A 17,569-nucleotide genomic window follows, 5' to 3' on the forward strand; every position below is an offset into this window, starting at 1 on the left:
GAGCCTTGCATTTGCATTTCAAAAGTGAGTTAAAAAGAAAGATGATAAAGCATTAACCATGGCTTTAAGTTCTTCTGTTTAGATGGTTTTAGGACGTAAAAGGTCATGGCATTATTTTGCATGTGTGTGTTGAACTGTTCATTTAGTGTGTTTGTCTTTGGTGATGAAAATATTTACTCTGTGAATAAACATGTATTCATTTCAATAAGTGTATGGCAGCAAATTTTAAGATTCTTGCTAATACATATTTACAACATGTTCCTTTGCATAGTCAATAGAATACACAAAGCCAACCACAAACTAAGACAGACCTATGAATTAAAACCCATCTAAAATCAGGGATGAAATTTAGCAATCCTGGAAATACAGTCTCCTACCTATGAGAATTCCCTGTTAAATGGTCCATAACTTTTGTGGAATGAAGTCCGTTATCTAACGGAATATATCAAACCAATTTCTACTAATACTTCCTGTAGTCACTTCACCTACTTTGACTTCCTAAAAGAGTTTACAACTCTTGCTGAGCTACATCCCTCCGGTCTTTACTCCTCATCCTTCTACTTTAAACTAATTAAAGCAAAAGTTGTTGACCCTCTTCCTGACCAAATTTCACTTGATACTTCCAATGCAGTCAGATAATCTAGCTATATTGTTTGCGTTTTACATGAAAAATTATGCAAAGCATTTGGAAATCTGGTTTAAAACCATACTTGACCAGACCAAACCAACCAACACTTCCCACTTCTATTCAATTTCCATCTTGCTTACCTTTAGTAAGATGTTCAAAAGCCTAATGTCTATCCCAGTTGTCTCAGTACATTAAACAGTATATTGTCCAACATGGCTTCTGAACAGGCTGTGGCATAGTGACAGCACTCTGGATATTGACAGCCCAGCTACTCAGTATAGAAAAAGGCTTATTAAATACAACCATCTTTACTGACCTCACAAAAACCTTTGACCTTATAGATCACTCTATCTTCGTCTTCATAAACTATATGCTAGAACTCTGTAAGAGTCGAGACCTTCTGGTTCCAAAACTACCTACCCATTTGTGACTTGACAGTTGAATTTGCTCCTCAACATCTGCCCAACCACCTTACTTGAATGTGCTTCTTAAGGATCCATACATGTTTCTCTACTTTTCCATCTTTATTTAAAAAAAAAAAAAAACACTCCCTTTTGACCTATCTAATCTCCGACCCTTACAATACACTGACAATATAATCCTGTTCCACTCTGGTTTCTTATTTTCTAGTCTGCAGCATTAACAACAAAACTGACTTTCTTTCATTCCTTAATTAGTTAACAACAAAAACTTACTACTTAACTCATCAAAACCAAAATGTGTACTGTTGAGCAGTAAACAAAACTAAGAACAACAACTTCCTGCAAGTCAAACAACTGAGCAATTTTTTATATAGAACAGCACTTTATAAATAACTAGTAGTTTGGCTTGGGGTACGTCTTATCTATCATTTCCACTTAGTTAAAAAAAGAAATAAACTACTACTTATTCTGGTCAAGATTTCCCATTTTCTCTTCTACTTGACAAGATTTGTCATTGGTAAAGACATACATTTCTGCTAGCTGGAGTATGGAATGTCATTAGGTGCTGCTTTCAAAAAGAATGAAAAAGCTGTTCTGACCCTTTTTAACAAAACTATGTGGATTCATCTCTGTCTCCCATATAAGAATATCACTACCATACTGTTGAAACCTGTCAAACACAGGGCGGTCCTCTTATTTCTCTCTCTCTCTCTCTCTCTCTCTCTCAAATATTTAAACTTCTGTAGTCAAACATCTTCATTCCCTTAGTTGCTAGACTTACCTTGAGTATACCCTCCTACAGTTTCAAGAGATCAAGACCGCACTCGCCCTTAATAGAAACCTGCAGTGCAGTACCCACAGCTTCTCTCTTTTAGGACTCTCTCTAAATTGCATCCTTCTCATTTAACATAGAGTTCCACATATCCAAAATTCTACAGCCACTTAAAAGCCCATATTCTTAAATCCTCAACATGGATCAGTCTTCCATCATAAGGCCAGCTGTCTACCTCTGTTGGTAGCACTTTAACTACGCATTATAAGTCCTTAAACTCTTCTCCTTCCCCTTTTTTCTTCTTTCTGTCTCCCCGATACATCTTACTGAAATTATAAATTCATACTGTATCCGTATTCTTACTACTATTGATATTACACATCCTGTTTAATGTTGCTGTATCCCAACTGCTTGCATGTTCTACTTACTTAATTATCCTTATTTTTGTCCATAGTCTTTCAAGCCAAGTCTGAAATTGGTCTGTTGCGATCACTACTTTATCCCAGTTAACAAATTCGGATTAACAAATCTTTGAGGAGAAGCCACTATAATACTGAAAACTACCCTCCTTCCATCCACCCACTGGCAGCTGTTTATAATTTGGCTATAGCTGTAAATTATGAAAGGTTTCTCATTTACTTTGATATGTTGCCTTCAGTGGATGTTAACATTTGTCTACCGCAAACACATTTTGAAGGCATTGTGTGGCTAGAAGAAAAAAAGCGGGTGCATGATGATGCTGGATAGATTAAATGCTGTGAATGCACCTTTATAGCTATCTTCCGGGTCTATATCGGAACATCGAAATGGCAAAATATCGAAGGCCTTTACATTGAACTGGTTACAGCGAACTAGCAAAACATCGAAAGGCTGTCAATGACAGCTTCCAACGGAGGCATAACTCATTAAGGCTGTAGGCAGGGGGGCAAGCCCCCCTGCACCCCCCCACACCCCCGCTACTTAAATATACCAACTCCGAGATCACGCTATAGTGCAGGAAACGGAATTCTTCCATTTCCGCACTGTAGTGCACTGAAGTGCGATCCCCAGAGTAGAATACTTAAGTGGCAGTGGGTCTGGGGGGTGCAGGGGGTCTTTGCCCCCTGCATGTAGTAATTTGTTTTTAACATTCACTCCACATATGTGTGAGTTTTGATGTTATGCATTTCAGTGTAAGCATTTCGATGTAACGCCATTAGATATTTTGCCATTTTGATGTTCCCATATACACCCTACCTTCCAGGGTTGGTGAGAGGCCAGAGATGGTTGCAGTATGGAGGATTCTCACAGCTGATGGAAATATGTCTGGGCAAAAGAATACGAGAATGTAAACCCAAAGTATACATTTTTTTTGTTGGGGGAGGTATTTTTTGGCTCCCCACAACTGACTGATGTTTCCAGACTCCTCTTCTCATCCTCAGATCTGATGAACCTAAGTAACCTCTCTTGAACTATTTCTCACTGGGCTCAGGGCCATTGAGAAAGCTGAGGCATCCTGTGGCAACATCACACTGTTACCAAAAGTTATTTTTCTAATACTCCTAATTTCCCACTCCATTCATGTATCTTTTATGTCCCAGGGGGGATGTACAATGGACCTCACTAGGTATTTTCCACATCCATTCTGACACTGTGCAAAGATGAGGTATACATGCATTACATTAAGTCTTGCAGGTATTGCACACTCACTTCTTTGTGTATTACTCACATACCATTCCTTTTATTGAAATATATTTGCCATTTCTGCTTATCTACTGTGTTGGTATACTGCCTCACTTATGCCACTTCCTCTGTAGCATTACAGAACACAGTAGATGCACAGTGCAGTATGTTTTATAGCCAGGTGGCCTAGTATCTCACCAAGAGGATCAAGGGTCTCAAACAGAAGCCATATGCTGTTCGGTTAAAAAAACTCCAGCTCTACTCAGTTGCATACCGCCTACTTCGAGGTGATCTATGCCTGACATACAAAGCTATGTCAAATCCAGAATTAATGGACATGCTCCACCTCAGTAAATCTAAATCCCTTAGAGCCACACGCTCGAGGGACTTGAACCTCAGCACAGAAATAAATAGAACTTGCTGGAGGGACAGGTTCATAACCCAGAGGCTCCCTTCGCTCTGGAATAGAATTCCAGTTCATGTGAGGCAGAGCACTTCACTGAATCTCTTCAAGAAGAATCTCGATAGGTGGATGGGGGATCGTAGGTTTGTCCCAGGGATTACTCCCGTGTCACTATTAGACAGAGGCACAGTAAACTAAACCTTAGAAAGGGCACAGTATACTCAAATCAAGGGGTGGCGTAAGCCATACAGAATCGGGCTAGGCTTATAATTGCCCCAGGGCAGATAGCCTAGTATGAACCTATAACCTATGAACCTATAGTCTCTCTTTTCAAGACCTCTCCCATACTGCTCTGAGGAGGTAGTTCTGCTGAAATAGATCAGGCCAGGATGTTGTCATCTGCCTCTAGCTGTTTCCTTATTCATATAAATGTGTTTGGAAGTATCCCTAAATACATTGGGCGAAAGGTAAAGGACATGATTGATACCTGTGTTCATAGGTTCATAGGCTGGTGCTAGGTTATCAGCCCTATGGCCTATACAAGCCTAGCCATAACAATTCCTTGGCTATTTCTTCACACAATATTTACTTTCCTGGACCCCTATCTAGCAGGGCGACTGACATGATCCCCGGGGTGAATTTACTATCTCACATCCAATCGTCAAGGTTCCTTTGAAGAGGACCAAAGAGGCGCTCTGCTTGACATGTATGGGCAGTCTATTCTAGAGTCTGGGGAGTCTCAGGGTCAGGAACCTATCCCTCCAGCATGTTTTGTTCATTGTGATGACAAGGTTTAGATCCCTGGAGCGTGTGGCTCTGAAGGACTGGGATTTCTTTAAGTGTAGCATGTCCAACAGCTCTGGGTTTGACATTGCCTTGTATGTTGAGCAAAGATCACCTCTGAGTAGACGATATGCAACAGAGTATAGCTGGAGTTTATTTTAGATGGTCAGCATAGGGCATCTGCTTTAGGCCTGTGATTTTTTTAGTGAGATATTTCTGTGGCCTTTCCAGTTGTTGCAGATGTCTTGAGAGGTACATACCAAACAGGGCATTGTATTCTATAATGGGTCTAATGAGGGATGAGTACAGTGGGACAATGACATCCTTTCTTCTGGATGAAAATCCCTTAGTGATGAGGTGTGCACATATAAGGATTTCCTGACTGTTGTGGCAATGTGGTTATCGAAGGTGTGACCACTGTCCACCTGTGTCCCTAAGTCTCTTATCACACTTTTGGTGTTTAGTGTACTGCCACCTATGTGGTAATTCACGGGTACATGTTTTTTCCCAAAGGGGATAACTGTACATTTCTTGGCATTAAGCTTGAGCCCATGGCTCTGGCACCAAGCATCTGTTTCTGTAAGACCCTTTTGCAGAGTATCCACATCATTTGGGGATTCAATAATGGCTCCCAGTTTACAGTCATCTGCGAACTTTGTTAGCCAGAATCCCTTAGTGTTGGCCTGTACTTCAGAGAAGTAGATGCCAAACAAGAGCGGTCCCAGGACTGAACCCTGAGGTACTCCTCTTGTCACTTGTCTGGAGCTGGCTTTGAAATCGGCTACTTTTACAGTGTGGGTTCTGTCAGTAAACCAGTTGGCAACCCATCGAGTGATGTAGGGATTTATGCTTAGCTTAGTAAGTCTACCTATGATTCCAGAGTGGGGGATGGTGTCGGAGTGGTGAGGTCCATATAGGCTGTGTGGACCGCCTTACCCTCGTCCACAGTTCTGGAGACTGATTTGAAGAAGTCAGTCAGGTTCAGGAGACAAGATCAGCCCTTCACAAACCCAAAACTGTGTGGGGTCCAGTGTTTGAAAGTTGCCAGTGGCTTTGTTTATAAGTTCCATGGCCTTGCAGATCGGGCTCGTCAGACTGATGGGAAAGTAGTTCCCAGGATTCAAGGTGGATCCTCCCTTGTGGAGTGGGATAACTGTAGCTGTGCACCACTTAGTGGGCACGAAGCCTGAGGTGAGGCTATGCTTAAACATGACACTTAGGTGAGGTGCCAGTTCATTTTGTAGTTCATGTAGTACACAGCCCGGGATGTCATCTGGTCCCATGGATGCTGTATTCTTAGCTTTGGAGAGTGCGTTTTTTACCTGTGTGGCCATTATTACAGGAATTTGGCAATCTTTTGGTATTGAGATGGGCCCTTTAGTGGATGGGGGGGGAGGTGAAGTTGACAGTGAATCGATCTACCAGGATATTGGCAGTATCCTTGGGATCCGTATATTTAATGCCGTTCTGTTGTAGCTCAGAGCAGATCTGAGCATTGCCATTTAGATTCTTGACATAGCTGCCTTGTTCATAACCTTACTCAGTGTTAAAATCAACAACAGCAAATGAATATATAGGCAGCTTGGTAGAAAATGATGTGCACCAAGCATGGGGACTGTACAAATGGCTGGAATAACCTTCCTGCATTGTAGAGTTCTCTTTGTCTGAACTCTGTTATTGGGTCATGATAGGGGAAGGCACTGCAGTGGTTTTCCTGAAAATTGAACTTCTAATGTTATGGTTGGTATACACAACTTGTTTGTAAGTACTTTGTCACGGACCTCATCAGACACGGCACCAGCCAAGGTTTCAGAGAGCTCAGAAATCAGATCCCTTTGAAGCCTGGTAAAGTGTGCCATATAATTCAGGGGACCTGATAGTAAAGGTCGCTGATGCAAAGGTGCGCTTCCCTATCCTGTCCAGGGCCCTGTTAGGCGGATGGACAGTCTGGCTTTCTTCTTCCGCCAGATCCTTTTTTGTTGCGGCTGCCACCACCAGAGCATCCACAGGAAGACCTTTAGACCAATGGGGATTAGTAGCAGGAGGGGACAAAATCTTATCTGGCCTCTGGCGAATAGCCTCGACGGTGTCAGGAGCCTTCCACACACGCTGCACGATGAGCCAGACAAGTTCATCAGCAGGTGGAGTAACCCAGGAGGTAGGGGGGCCAGGCGCGAAAGGCCTGCAGGAACACAGACTCCTCAGAGGTCGGATTAGAGGGCTGCCAGTCACCTCTTTGTTTAAGGATTTCAATTCTTTCCGCCCTTGCTGAGTCACATTTCCATGAGTTGTTGGAATGTTTGCAGTCTCATTACTGATGATACATAATGACTGTTTTCAGAATGACAGGGCCATATCCCTTTAGCTCATATATGGCTGCCCTCCATAGCTGTGGGTAGGGTCAAATTAATTTTCTTACATCTAGTTGGAAGCTAAGGAATTCATCCATCATTTAAGAATGGCATGCTGTGACAGTCTGAGAAACCTCTGTCCTAGAATTTTAATTGTAGCATAGTAGTCACCACATGCTGTATAAGTGAAACCTAGTGTAGAACTGGTTTGGCTGTGAATACTGTTTAGCTAACCGAGGGAAGGAGGTGGTTTCGTGGAACAGCAAAACAGACTGTGATTTAGCATTAAGGTAGGTGTTGGAAAAATTAAAAAGACGATTAAGGAAACTACTGGAAGGAAGAGCCCTAGCAAGTGGGAGCAGTACTAGGGAGTATGAATCAGGGGCTCTAAGAAATGGGGATTGCAGTGGATGGACTCCAGGAATTGAGCTGATGCCTTGGGGGATGGTGTGATAGGAACTTCCCTGATTTCTTTGCGTAATGGTCCATTTCACATAAGGCCAACACCACACACTGATGTAGGTCAGACTGCTGTGTAAGTAATGTTGGAACCACACAAGAAGGAGAAATTCACCACAAAAGACCAGGAACCGGACTCCTCCCACTGCTGAATTTGTTTTTGCACAAAATCAATTCTGTCAGCACCTCGGCTAAAACACAGCCTTTACAGAGTACAGATAACCTCAAGATACACATCTTATATACTGACAAAAGACAAACAATCATCCAGTTAAAGCAATCATCCAATATTACAATTAAATAACCAATTAAAAAGTTTTCTATCTTAAAATATGTACACATTTCAAATAAAACTTTTCCAATTACACTGCTTATTCATGCCATTGGGTTGGAGTGTATTATATTTCAATATAAAAATTGATTCCTTCTTTCTCAAAAAATATTTAATTGTATCTTGGGATTTGATTTGTTCTAAAACTGTCACTTGTAAACCACTGAAATCTCCTTGATGCACCTTATTAAAATGTTCTGCTATAGGACTGACTATCTTGTTTTTAACATCCCTAATGTGTTCTTTGACCCGCTCCCCTAGACTCCTTTTACTTTCTCCTATAGAAACACTTCCACAAGGGCAGTTAATAACATAAACAATGCCAACACTTCTACACATATAACACCCTTGTGCCTGGAACTTCTTGTCATTGATTGGGTTTCCACTACATACTTACAAATAGTACAATTTCCACAGGGTTTAATACCTTTGATTCCCATTTCTTTTATTTTTTCCAAAGGTTTCCTGTAAATTCCATGTACCAAAAAATCTTTTAGGTTGTGTCCCCTCTGATAAGAAAATATTAATTTTATATTATTGAGGGGAGCAACCTCCCCTCTAACTATATTCCAACAATTTCTTCTGCTTGACTGAAAATAATGTATATTTAGAAACCTAGAAAAGATTATTTTCTGAGGCAAAATCATTGGATATTCTCTTATTTTGTTGCCTGTTTTGTTATTTACAACTTTATTCCTGTCTCTTGTTACTTTGTTATAACTATCCTTTACTAAGTTCTCATCATAACCCCTGTGTAAAAACATAGATCTGATATTGTTAATCCTCCGTCATTCCTTACGTATGGGTGTCGGTTCCGACCCCGGAACCGAGCTGGCTTTTCCAAGCTCGCGTCCTCTACAAACTCTCGAGCTAAACTCTTACCCAAAATCCCCCTCTCCCTGTTACCTCAGATTTCGTTTGCTGCGTTGTAATTCGGTCGTGTCAAGCTGCTTCTCTTGAGCCAAGTATAGATGTTTGTTGTCAGACTAGTCATATATATAACTTTTTCTGTCAGAAAAGTTTCTATTTTGTTGTCTATTACTCTATCGCATTTAGTGACAATATTTTCTTGAGTTTTCTTCTCTTTACTCTGCACCTTTTTCCGCAAGGTATTTCTCCCTTACCATCGTTGGTAATCTCTTCCTTTTCTTCATACCTTCGGGTATTCTTTTGTACCATTGCTGGTACCTTTTCTACTGTCCCCTTTTTCTATCATGGCAGATGTTCATCGTGTTACACTACTGCAGTCATTACACTTGGGTTATCCTGCCGTCAGGCGGTTCCCCAGTCGGCCTGAGTTCCAAAGTCTTGGTCCGGCATCAGTTGCTGTCGCCTCCTCCCTGACGTCAGGGCGACAGGGGTATATAAGATGCAGCCGACGCCATTTTCTTCAGTCTTTCTTGCTGCACGGTGCCCGAAGCAGAAGCAGTTCGCAAGTGCCGGTCTGCCGACTCCTGAGATTTTCATTCCGAATCCAGAACTGAAGTCTTCTACAAAGCTAAGTACCCCGTTGGGGAAACTTTTTCTTGCCTCAGACCGATGTCAGTAAAAGTTAATAACTGTATTTCTTGTGGTAAGCAAATACCTCATAAGGATTTCCACTCCTATTGTATTCCATGCCTAGGTCCAGACCACAACGTCACTGGTTGTCTGTTTTGTGCTAGGTTTAACAAGCGCACTATTAAACGTTGGTTTGATTTCGCCCGACATTATTTTGGCAGAAAATTCAATTACACCATGCCATCGGAACTTCCGACGACCAGAATACATAAAAAGCGCAAAGACAAGGACAGGCATCCGAGGCCCAAAACCGATGACGTGGCCTCTTCTAGGCCGGTCGCCGGTTCTCCGGTTTTCAGCGAGGCGCCTACGCAACCCCTGACGACCGCTTCCAGAGAACCACAGACCGCCTCCGACTCACACGTGGAGCAGGCTGGGCCTTCGGACACTCTCTAGGTTTTCAGCCTACCGAAACTAACCCTTCAGAGGGAACCAAAGTAGCTGAGCAATCCACAGCTTCAGAGGGTGTTTTCAGACCTACCCAGTTAACCATTAAACCCGCTGCTAAGTCTAAGCCCCCCTTAAAAACAAAGAAGCAGATACAGCATTCTCCAGGACAGGCTTCCATGCCTAAGAAATAAATGCTCAAAATGGCCGAAGACCTAATCACCCTGATCAGGGGGTCCCATCCCCCTCCTGATAAAAGGCCCAGACAGGATGCAGACTATGAATCTTCCGACCAGGTGTCCATTTCTTCAGATTCATCCTCAGACGTAGGATATTCTTTACCCCCTTATGAGGATTCTGATGCTGAGGAATCAATTCCATCAGCCTCTCCGCCTGAGGACTACTCCTTTGGGGGAGACCTTACATACCATGAAGGGAGCATTTCCATTGGGAAGTCCAGGATTACTCAGAATCCAAGAAAAGGCTCAGAGACTTCCTTTTATTACCTCAACACAGACCCCTTGCTATTCTGCCAGTGTTAGATATTGTGGATGATGTGTACACTGAATCCAGCTTAAACCCTGACTCCTTACCTCCAGCCCCAGTTAAACCTGATAGATATTACAGAGTCCCTGACTCTCACAAATTTCTGTATAAAAGCCCTGTTGCTGACCCTGAAACTATTTCTCAGGGACCCAAAGGGATTAAGGCCTCATCAGCAAAAATCCCAGTTCCTTCTGACAGAGATTCCAGAGCATTGGACAGATGGGGAAAGAAAGTATATACGTCTGCAACTTTAGCAATGAGAGCCTTAAATTGCCAGTTTCACATGCTAAAATATGCTTCCAGATTCAGATCCTCCTAATTTTAAAGAAATGCAGGATTTTTTGCATGCAGCTGAACAAGTGGGAAAACATACTTTGCAATGTGGGTTTGATTCCTTAGAGGCCTCCTGTAGAGCAGCAGTTACAGGCACTGTCATTAGAAGACATGCTTGGTTAAAAGAACATACGTTACCAGATCATGCCAAGGCAAAATTATTGGATGCACTTTTGCAGCGGGATGCGTTGTTTGGAGTTAAGGCAGAGGAGGTATTAAAGAAGATGGAGGATAAGGCAAAATCTATACAAATGGTGAAGGATTTCTTACAGGTTCAGCCTCCTCGTTTTAGCAGAAATTGGCCAACAAAGAATTGGTCCTTTCCAGTCACAGGCAGACCTCAAAGGGGCAGATACATACGTCCGAGAGGTAGAGGTCAAGCACAAGGTCCTTACAGGCCTCGACAATGGGGTACACCAGGCCAGAATGAAGAGGAAGACAGGCCCCAACCATATAAAAAGCAGCCTCAATGACTTCCCACTACAGCTGCCAAACAGCTCTCTCTTGGCAGCCCCCTTAGGAGGAAAACTGGCACTTTTCTTTCACAATTGGCATTGCATCACCAAAGACAAATGGGTTCTCAACATTGTATCTGAAGGTTACAGGTTCCACTTTCACACTCTGCCAAGGTTAAAAGGAATGCCAAATCTGCCACCAAATCAATGGGCAGAGGCTCAAAAACAAATTACAGCACTCATGGACATGAGAGCTATTCAAAAGGTACCACCACAGGAGCAAGGACAAGGATTTTACTCAAGACTCTTTCTGGTTCCCAGAAAGGACAAAGCCTGGAGACCCATTCTGGATCTTTCTTCTCTAAACACTTACCTGGATGTTCCGAAATTCAAAATGTTGACACTACAGCAGCTTCTTCCCATGCTGGGCAAGAAAGCTTGGCTCGTGACTTTGGACCTCAAGGAGGCATACCTGCATGTCCCTATCAGACAAAACTGCAGAAGATACCTCAGCTTTCTAGCTGGTTCAATGTACTATCAATTCTCTGCACTGCCCTTTGGCTTATCTACTGCGCCCAGGGTCTTCACAAAGTGCCTGGCACCAGTAACTGCATTTTGCAGACAAAAAGGAATTCAAATTTATCCGTACCTGGACGACTGCCTGATTCAAGCAGAGAGCAAGGACATTCTTCTAAAGCATCTGACATTCGTAAAAAAGTTAAGTTGCATGGGGTACACAGTAAACGAAAAGAAATCAAAGCTAGTGCCCTCACAAGCGATAATATTCCTGGGTGCCAGCTTGAACACAATGGCCCAGATGGCTTATCTCACGCCAGACAAGCAAGGACAACTGACTCAATACTTTCAATTGATGGCAACAAAGACCCAGCTCCCTGCAAGAAAAATTCTGCAGGCCTTGGGCTACATGGCATCTTGCATACTACCAATTCCATATGCCAGACTGCATATGAGGAAACTACAATGGTACCTAGAGTGTATGGTCTCAACACTGTCAAAGTTTGGAAACAGTTATACCACCAATTCCTTGCCTTCAACAGGAGTTTCGATGGTGGGCTCAAGCTTGTCACCTCAACAAGGGACAGCCTTTTTCTCAACCCACAGCCAGGCAAACACTGACAACAGATGCATCGGATTACGCCTGGGGAGCACACATGGCAGGAAAATGTATTCAGGGCGAGTGGCCCGCAGAGCAAAGGCATCTTCACATCAATCAAAAAGAGATGCTAGCTGTACAAAATGCACTTATAACTTTCAAGGACCTGCTGCATCCAGGACAACTACTACTAAAGACAGACAACACCACAGTTATGTGGCACATAAACAAGCAAGGGGGCACACACTCCTACCCCCTCTGCAGACAAGCCATGACCTTGTGGAACACAGTTCTAGACTACCAAGTTCATCTGCAAGCACAATTCCTGCCAGGAGAGAAAAACACACTGGCAGATGACCTAAGCCGAAACATCATGGATCCCCATGAATGGGAATTGAATCCAAAAATATTCCAGAATGATAACACAAAAATGGTGGAGCCCGGACATAGATCTGTTTGCATCCCCAATGAACTGCCAACTACAGAAATTCTGCACAAGGAGTTACCATCCACAAGCATGGAAAGTGGATGCTCTCTCATTCAGCTGGAAAAACCTGCAAGTATACGCTTTCCCACCTTTTACCTCTCCTTCCAAAGGTACTCCTAAAAGCCAGGCAAGAAGAGCCAAAGATGATCCTGATTGCACCAGACTGGCTACGCCAGCACTGGTACCCAATCTTAAAGAACATAGCACAAGAACCACCCTGGATTTTGCCTCAGATCCCACAGTTGCTGACACAGCACAACAATCTGATACTTCACAGCCAGCTAAAGACCTTAAACCTAGCTGCATGGAAAATTCCTTAGTCAAGCAAGCAATGCCTCTCTCCAAAGCTGTTATGGATGTCATTCTGGAGGTCAGAAGGCCTAGCACCAGGAAAGCCTACTCGGATAAATGGAAGAGATTCTGTGCCTGGAACCAGGCGCACAGCCTTGACCCTCTTGTCTCAAACATTCCTCAGATACTTCAATATTTAACTGAGATGCTGGACAAGGGCCTCTCCTTCTCATCCATCAAGATCCCCGCCTCAGCCATTTCTTCTCATTACAACACTGATCCACCAATTTTTTCTAATCCTTTGCTCAAACAGTACCTCAGAGGGGCTAAAAACATAAGACCGCCCCGTAGAGCACCTACTCCAACTTGGGACATCAACTTTGTTTTGGAAAAATTAACTTTACCTCCTTTTGAGCCAGCTAACACAGCAGAATTAAAATATATCTCTTGGAAAACTGCTGTGCTACTGGCAATAACATCAGCACGAAGAGTTTCAGAATTACAGGCACTGATGGCAGTGGAACCTTTCCTCATTTTCCACCAAGACAGGGTGTCTTTAAGAATTAACCCTACGTTTATACCAAAGGTGGTATCAAGTGTGGCTCTAAACCAAACTATTCACTTGCCAACCTTTTATCCAAAACCACAGAACAAAGGGGAGAGACTACTACATTCTTTGGACATTCACGGACAGTTATGCTTCTACTTGGACAAAACCAAAGCTTTCAGAAAATCTGAGCAATTATTGGTAGCATATACTGCAGGAACACAAGGAAAAGCCATTTCAAAATAGATCATTTCAAAATGGATAGGACATTGTATACATTTCTGCTATACTCACCATGGGAAACCTGTACCTAGCAGCATTAGATCTCACTCCACCAGGGCAACAGCGACTTCAGCTGCCTACCTCAGAGGAGTACCTACCAAGGATATTTTGGAAGCAGCAACATGGAGTTCTGTGCATACCTTCACCAAGCATTGACATTTGCCTTTATACTCCAAATCCAGAGCTGGCTTTGCCACTGCTGTGCTGCAGGGCCTTATAGCCACCCCTAATGCCTTGTAGAACCAGCCACCCTACCCCAGCTTTGGGATTCCACCCAAATGTAATGACTGCAGCAGTGTAACACCATGAACATAGTACAGATGTCCGTGTTACCCTGCTGCAGTCATCACACTTGGGTTATCCTGCCGTCAGGCGGTCCCGCAGTCGGCCTGAATTCCAAAGTCTTGGTCCGGCGTCGGTTGCTGTCGCTTCTTCCCTGAAGTCAGTGCGCCAGGGGTATATAAGAGGCATCCAACGCCATTTTCTCCAGTCTTTCTTGCGCGGTGCCCGAAGCAGAAGCAGTTCGCAAGTGCCGGTTGGCCGACACCTGAGATTTTCAATTCGAATTTCAGTCCGAAGTCTTCAATAAAGCTAAGTACCCCATTGGGGAACCTTTTCTTGCCTCAGTCCGATGTCAGAAAAAGTTAACAATTGCATTTCTTGTGGGAAGCAAATACCTCATAAGGATTTCCATTCCTATTGTAGTCCTTGCCTAGGCCCAGACCACAATGTCACAAGTTGTCGGTTTTGTGCTAGGTTTAATAAACGAACTATCAAACGCCGTTTTGACTTCGCGCGACATTACTTTGGTAGGAAATTTAATTATATCATGCCGTCGGAGCAGCCAACAATCGGCATGCATAAAAAACGCAAGGATAAGGACAGGCAGCCTAGGAACAAGCCAGACTCCGAGGCCTCTGCTGGGCCTGTTGCCGGTTCTCCGGTTTTCAGTGAGGCACCTATGCAGCCCCTGACGACTGCAGAACTGGAGCCCCAGACAGCTGCAGATTTTCAAGCGGAGTCTACTAGGCCGACGCAGCCATCTCCATTACGCCCTTCCGACACCGGAGCAGAAATAGACCCCGGTGCAGTGGAAACACCTTCAGTTGCAGAAGGTGTCTTCAGACCGACTACACTCGCCATTAAATCTTATTCTAAGCTTAAAGCTCCTTTAAAACCAAAGAAGACTGTACATCAGTCTACAGTTCAAGGCCCCATGCCTAAGAAACAGATGCTTAAGATGGCTGAAGATTTGATTACCCTAATCAGTGTTCCCATCCCCCTCCTGATAAAAGACCAAGACAAGAGGAGGATTATGCTTCCTCTGACCAGGTTTCAATTTCCATAGATTCTTCTGAGGAACAAGATTACACTTTTCCACCTTATGAAGACTCTGATGCTGAAGACTCTATTCCCTCAGCATCTCCCCCTGAAGACTACTCCTTTGGGGAAACTTTACATACCATGAGGGAACATTTCCACTGGGAAGGCCAGGACTACTCTGATTCTAAGAAAAGGCTCCGAGAGTTCCTTTTACTACCCCAGCACAGACCTCTTGCTATCCCTCCAGTTATAGATATTGTGGATGATGTTTACTTGGAGTCTAGTCTAAATCCAGACTCTCTACCTCCTGCTCCATCCAAACCAGACAGATACTACAGAGTACCTGACTCACACAAATTTCTTTATAAAAGCCCTGTGGCTGACCAGAAACAATTTCCCAGGGTCCTAAGGGAGCTAAAGCTTCTATGGCTAAAAATCCTGTGCCCTCTGAAAGGGATTCCAGAGCCCTAGATAGATGGGGAAAGAAAATATACACCTCAGCAACTCTGGCTATGAGAGCATTAAATTGTCAGTTTCACATGCAGAAATATCAGAAATTCCTAATGTCTCATTTAAAACAAAAAATGAGCACACATACTGAACAGTCTGAATTCAAGGAAATGCAGGATCTTTTGCATGCAGCTGAACAGGTGGGCAAACATATTTTACAATGCGGATTTGATTAATTGGAAGCTTCCTGTAGAGCAGCTGTTACTGGCTCTGTCATACGTAGACATGCTTGGTTAAAAGAACAAACCCTTCCTGATCATGTTAAAGCAAAATTATTGGATGCACCTTTACAGCAGGATGTATTATTTGGTGTCAAAGCAGAAGAGGTTTTAAAGAAAATGGAGGATAAGGCAAAGTCTATGCAGACAGTCAAGGATTTTTTGCAGGTACAACCCCCTCGTTTCAGCAGAAATTGGCCAACAAAAAAACTTGACCTTTCCAGCTTCTGACAGATCACAGAGGGGCAAATACAGACGCCCAAGGGGCAGAGGTCAGTCACAAGGCCCTTACAAACCTCGCCAATGGGGTACTGCTACCCAGAAAGGAGGAGAAGACCGGCCCCAAGCTAGCAGAAGATAAACACAATGGCTCAATCCTCAAACTACCAAGCAAATCTCACCTGGCAGCTCCCTTGGGAGGAAAATTAGCATTTTTTGCAGACAACTGGCACATCATCACAAAAGACAAATGGGTCCTAAACATTGTCTGTCAAGGATACAGATTCCACTTTCATACCTTACCAAGGATAAAAGGAATGCCAAACCTGCCACCAAATCAATGGGCAGAGGCACAAAAACAAATTACAGCTCTCATGGACATGAGAGCCATTCAACAGGTACCTACACAGGAGTAAGGACAAGGATTTTACTCAACTCTTTCTAGTCCCAAGAAAGGACAAAGCATGGAGACCCATTCTGGATCTTTCAGTTCTGAACACCTATCTGCAAGTACCAAAATTCAAGATGCTAACACTACAGCAGCTTCTTCCCATGCTGGGCAAGAATGCTTGGCTAGTAACATTGGATCTCAAGGAGGCATACCTGCATGTCCCTGTCAGACAAAATTGCAGAAGATACCTCCTCTTCATTGCAGGTTCAACGCATTATCAATTCTCTGCACTGCCCTTTGGCTTATCTACTGCGCCCAGGGTCTTCACAAAATGCCTGGCACCAGTAATTGCATACTGCAGACAGAGGAATTCAAATATACCCATACCTGGACAACTGCCTTATTCAAGCAGAAAGCAAGGACATTCTTTTAAAGCATCTGGCATTTGTCAAACACCTTCTAAGTTGCCTAGGGTACACAGTAAACGAAAAGAAATCAAAACTAGTGCCCTCACAAACCATAATATTCCTGGGTGCCAGCTTGAATACAATGGCCCAGATGGCTTATCTCATGCCAGACAAAGCAACAACAGCTGACTCAATATTTCAAAATAATGGCAACAAAGACCCAACTCCCTGCAAGAAAAATTCTGCAGGCCTTGGGATTCATGGCATCTTGCTTGCATACTACTAATACCATGTGCAAAACTGCATATGAGGAAATTACAATGGTACCTGAAAAGCGTATGGACTCAGCACAGCCACAGCTTGGCAACAATGATACCACTTATTCCCTGCCTTCAGCAGGAGTTTCTTATGGTGGGCACGGACATGTCACCTCAACAAGGGTCAGCCTTTCACCTTACCCACAGCCAGGCAACCTATGACAACAGATGCATCGGACTATGCCTGGGGAGCACATATGGCAGAACAGTGCATTCAGGGCAAATGGACTACAGATCAGAGGCATCTGCATATCAATCAAAAAGAAATGCTAACAGTACAGAATGCCCTAACAGCTTTCAAGGACCTCTTACACCCAGGACAACTAATAATAAAGACGGACAATAACACAGTAATGTGGTACATAAACAAG

General features: G+C 43.4%; 1 protein-coding gene across 1 annotated transcript in view; it reads left to right on the top strand.

Moving 5' to 3' along the window:
• Positions 1–17,569, top strand: part of CCDC59 (coiled-coil domain containing 59) — a 115,436-nt gene that overhangs the window by 85,659 nt on the left and 12,208 nt on the right. The window lies entirely within an intron of this gene.

This window comes from Protopterus annectens, chromosome 11.part0 (genome assembly GCF_019279795.1).
Source record: "Protopterus annectens isolate FY-2018-M chromosome 11.part0, PAN1.0, whole genome shotgun sequence".
Taxonomy (NCBI): Eukaryota; Metazoa; Chordata; order Ceratodontiformes; family Protopteridae; genus Protopterus; species Protopterus annectens.